Here is a 5000-nt window from a genome sequence, read left to right as displayed (position 1 = left end):
GCCGCAGTTTGCCCTCGTCTTCCGTTTTTATTTTTTATTATTATTATTATTTTTTTTTTGGGGGGGGGAGAGGTCGCCAGGGTCAAAACTCTTTCGAATCTCTCAGCGGAATTGGGTTTGTTCTCGCTCTCTCTCTGTCTCTGTCTGTCTATCTTGCGTGTGTCTGTCTTTGTCCTTCCTTGTCTCTATCTCTGTTTTTTTTCTTTTTTTTTTTTGGCGGGGGGGTTGTCTGTGGTTGTGTGTGTGTCTGTCATGTTTATATCTCATCCTCTCACTCCCTCCCTCCAACCCTCCTTATTTTTCTCTCTTTCTATTCTTCTGTCTCCTCTTTCCCCCCCTTTTCGTCTTCCCTTCGCCCCAAAATATTCTTTCATTCTTCTTCTGCTTCGTGGGGACAGGAGGTGTGATAACGACCATTCCCGAAGTGTCTCGGCGCTGGGTGATTAATGTGGATTGAGAGAAATGGGGAAGAGAGAGAAGGAAAAAGGCGTGAGGAATGGAGAAAGAGAGAGAGAGAGTGAGACAGAGAGAGAGAGAGAGAAAGAGAGAAGAAAGAGAGAGAGAGAGAGAGAGAAGAAAGAGAGAGAGAGAGAGAAGAAAGAGAGAGAGAGAAGAAAGAGAAAGAGAAGAGAGAGAGAGAGAGAGAGAGAGAGAGAGAGAGAAAGAAAGAGAGAGAGAGAGAGAGAGAATATGAGAAAGGGAGAAATGTAGAGACTGAAGGAGATTTAAATCGACAGTTTGATGGAAATATAGATTATCATAAAAACGTTGACAGCTAAAAGTTATGAAGTGAGAATTAAAAAGAAAAAGAAGACAAATTTGATCGGAAATTAGGAAGAAGAGAGAATGGAAAAGTACGTAAAAATTAAAACGAAAAGCGGTGAGGTTTTGTGTGATGAAACTCAAGAATAAGTAATAAGTTCCCCTTGATTTATTATATTCCTTTCACAGCTTTTATTTATTCTCGTCCTTCTCATCATCATCTTCATTGCCAACATTCACACTAACATTAACATCAAACGTTAACATTACCACTAACATGACCTTTGACCTTAACATGGAAATTGACATTAACATCAACATAGACATTAGCACTGATAATTACATTAATATGTTTTTTTTACTGCTATTTGTAGACTTTGGAATAGATTGCCTTCAGAGATTGTAACTTCTCCGACTTTTGATAAGTTTAAAAGATCAGCGAACATTTTTCCTTACGTAAATAGCTGACTTTCTATTTTTAGATTCTTTCTTAGCTGTATCTTGACCTGCACTGACACCTTTGGTGGTATAAACCTCGATTTTTTCAGTGTGGTTCTTTATATAACTTACTATAATAGTAATAACAATGAACACCAACATTAATCTTCGCATCAACATGAATACCACCCTCAATATTCACAATACCATGACCTCCACCATTAATCTTCCCATCAACATGAATACCACCATTAATATTCACAATACTATGACCATCACCATTAATCTTCCCATCAACATGAATACCACCATTAACATTCAGAGTAACACGAACACCAACATTACCATTTACATTAAGACCATGTCCCTCTCCCTCCCCCTGCCTCTCCCCCTCCCCCTGCCTCTCCCCTCTCCACGCACAGTGCACTAAGTAGAGAAAAGACGAGGCAAATGAACTGTAGATCCCGACCCCCGATAACGTAAAAGAATAGGTGTTTTAACTCCGACAGAGAAACCGACAGAGAATTCAACAGTGAAGGCGGAGGAAGGCAAAGTAGCAGAGGACTCTTTCTGTCTGTCTGTCTGTCTGTCTGTCTGTCTGTCTATCTGTCTGTCTGTCTGTCTGTCTGTCTCTCTCTCTCTCTCTGTCTGTCTGTCTCTCTGTCTCTCTGTCTCCCTCCCTCCCTCCCTCCCTCCCTCTCCCCCCCCCTCTCTCTCTCTCAGTCACCGTTTCTGAGATGGATGGAAGACACGCGAGCTGGCCCCAGACCGTCGCTATATTCTGATTTCCGATCCTATTAGTAAATTGGGCTTCCCTCGTGTCCCTCACCTATTTACGGGTTCGTAGGAAGGTGATTAGGTGAAGCACTGGGTGACGGGGCGAGCGAGGTACCCGAGTGCCATTAACTGGATTTGTTTGAGTGTTAAATGGGTGAAGATGAGGGTGCAGTAGGGAGGGACTTGGTGGATGTGTAATTTAGTGCATTTAGTGTCATTTGATAAGCAGAGGGAATCGTTTGTGTCATTCGACGTCGCATGAAATGAACGGTAATAAAATGTAATGTGTTGTGAAGCTACAAAGGAATTTTTTTGACCGATTGCCTTTAGTAATTTATGTATCTGTAAAGAAAGAAGTGCAAGTCGAGGTTAAGTACATGAATGAATAAATGGAAAATTATAATGCGTGAATCCTTTAATAAACAGATAAATGAATTAATTGATAGATGAATAAGCAAAGGATCAAATGAATAACAAATAAGCAAATAAATATACGGGGTGAATCCTTTAATAAACAGATAAATAAATGCATTTATAGATAAATAAGTGAAGTAACAAATAAATAACAAATAATTAAGTAAATATACGGGTATACAAATGAACACGTAAATGAATAAACGGATATATAGATAGATAAATAAACAGACAAAGAAAAAGACCAATAAAGAGAAAAAACAGAGATAAAAATAGATAAATAGATAAATAAAATCAGAATAAATAATAGAGATATCTCACTTAATTCCTGCATTTCCCAACCATAACACTCCACGTGGAGCAACGCCTTCTCTGCAATGCTATTTCTGCACAATTGGCCTTCGTGTGCCTATATATCAACAAGGTCATTGCAACTGTCTGTGTTTAAGGCACTGTATATTGGTAACCGTATATCTTCAAGGTTATAATTCGCAATGTATGTTTATGCGAATGCACATTCTTCGGATACCATTCAGCCTTGCAACTTGCATCGGTAACTGTGTGAAAACTGCAATGGTATTCTATTCATGGTTATATTTTACGTCGATTGCCCTCGCTCGCTTTTTTATGGCATGTCGTATGAAATCCCTCCGTTGAGAAATTTGAATTCACAGCCTTATTTTTTATTTATTTCTTTTTTTTTTTTTTTTTTTTTTTGCATTTTATTTATTCAGTTATCTATTTTTTTTTTGTCAAGACGGTGGATAATCAATAGGAGGAGGAGTAGGAGGAGGGAGAGGAAGAAGAAAAAGAATAGAAGTAAAAGAAAAGAAAAAAATGAAGATAAAAAGAAAAAGAAATGGAAAGAAAAATGAGAAGAGAGAGAGAGAAAAAGATAAAATAAGATAAAAGAAAAGAAAGTATGACAGAAAGAATGTTGTACGTTCGAACCGCATAAAGGAACATCCCAATTTTCTAATATATTTAGAATACTAATAAAATTTCTTTATGAACTTCTTGAGTTATTTGCGTCTGATATTTACTAGTATAATGATAATCACTAACGTATTACTATTTCTGCATACGTTTTGGCATCTGTTTATTTCTGTATACCATTATCTTCCCCATTGATGTTCTTAGCATTTCTTGTATGATGTTTTATACTTTTGTGATTATGTCTTGTAACTTCATCTTCATCATTATCTTATTTACAACTTTCATTGAGGTTTACGTGCTATTAACACCAGTTATGGTGAATCATATATATATATATATATATATATATATATATATATATATTATGATACCGAAAATAATGAGGAATTATTGTGGACTGGTATGAATAAAGAAAACAAAAATTAATTTATCAAGACTTAAAGAAAGAAAGAAAGAAAAACATAAACATTTGCAAAAATGTATTTCCTTTCTTTCTTTTTATATGTTCTTCCAACCACATGTTGCCAGAACAATTAGGCGCTAAACGATGCCGTTGTTGACATAGAAATGACATAACATCGGCATGTTACGTACGACTCAGTATCAGGAGCTAGATAAGGGGGTGTTAATGTAAGCATGTCGTGAGCTCTTTCTATTAAGAGACATTCTCCCCCCCCCACCCACCCACTCCGCTCCCTTCCCCAATAATATCCCCGCAATTCTTAGGACCTTCTCCCTCTCTCTCCTCTCCTCTCCCTCTTCTTCCTCTTATCCCCCTTCTCTTATCTCCTCTTTTCATCCTCTGGCGTCCTGGTTCCTTCCCCCTTTCCTCCCCACTTTCCCTCTGGCTTCCCCACTTACCGCCCCACCCCTTCCCTATTCTCCCCAACTTCTAAGACTTCCCGTTCTCCTCCTTATTCTTCTCCTTCCCCTAAAATTCTCGTCTCCTCCGGGTATCCCCCAACCTAGAGCACCTTCCTCCCCCGCTCCAACCCCTCCAACCCCTCTCCCCAACCTCGAGGTTCCTTCCCCACACCCACCTCCACGTCCTCCAGCTACCCACCATCAACCTCTCCCACTCACCTCCCCCTCCCCCTTACAGCTCCCCACCTTCCCCTCACCCTTCTCCCCTTATAGCTCCCCCCACCTTTCCCCTCCCTATCATCCCCTCCACCTGCCTTCCCCCACTTATTGGATTACTTATAGTTATTTAGGTGAAGGAATGATCACGTGACGCGTGGATTTTACTTATTCATGTTATCAAAGTCGATGCCTATATTTGGAAATCGTTGGAAAGTTAGAATCAAAATATAAATTATTTTTGTGATGTTATACCAAGAATTTCGAAAAGCGGAAAGGGGATTGATCACAAATATTTATAGATAGGAAACGTCGCATTTATAGATCATTAATAAAAAGAGGGGCGGTGAAACATACTAATACAGCCATTTGTCCTGATGTGTATGTCGAGTTCAAATAATTGTTTGGTTCCATTATGAATTATAGACGAGTTTTTCACTAGGGATTGCCAGGGGTGTCAGGTGCAGTTGAGGTACAGTATGCTCGCGTCATTTATGCTACAGGTAGACACAAAGCCATATATTTATTGTAGGTGGTAATTTCTAGTCTGTTTCTATTCACCTGACTGTGTCCATCGTTGTCTGTCTGACTGT

General features: G+C 39.0%; 1 protein-coding gene across 1 annotated transcript in view; it reads left to right on the top strand.

The window, feature by feature from the left end:
• The window catches only part of LOC138867935 (zwei Ig domain protein zig-8-like), a 95553-nt gene that overhangs the window by 87120 nt on the left and 3433 nt on the right, over nucleotides 1-5000 (top strand). The window lies entirely within an intron of this gene.

The sequence above is a fragment of the Penaeus vannamei genome, chromosome 33 (genome assembly GCF_042767895.1).
Source record: "Penaeus vannamei isolate JL-2024 chromosome 33, ASM4276789v1, whole genome shotgun sequence".
Lineage (NCBI taxonomy): Eukaryota > Metazoa > Arthropoda > Malacostraca > Decapoda > Penaeidae > Penaeus > Penaeus vannamei.
This window is presented reverse-complemented; position numbering and strand designations above follow the sequence as displayed.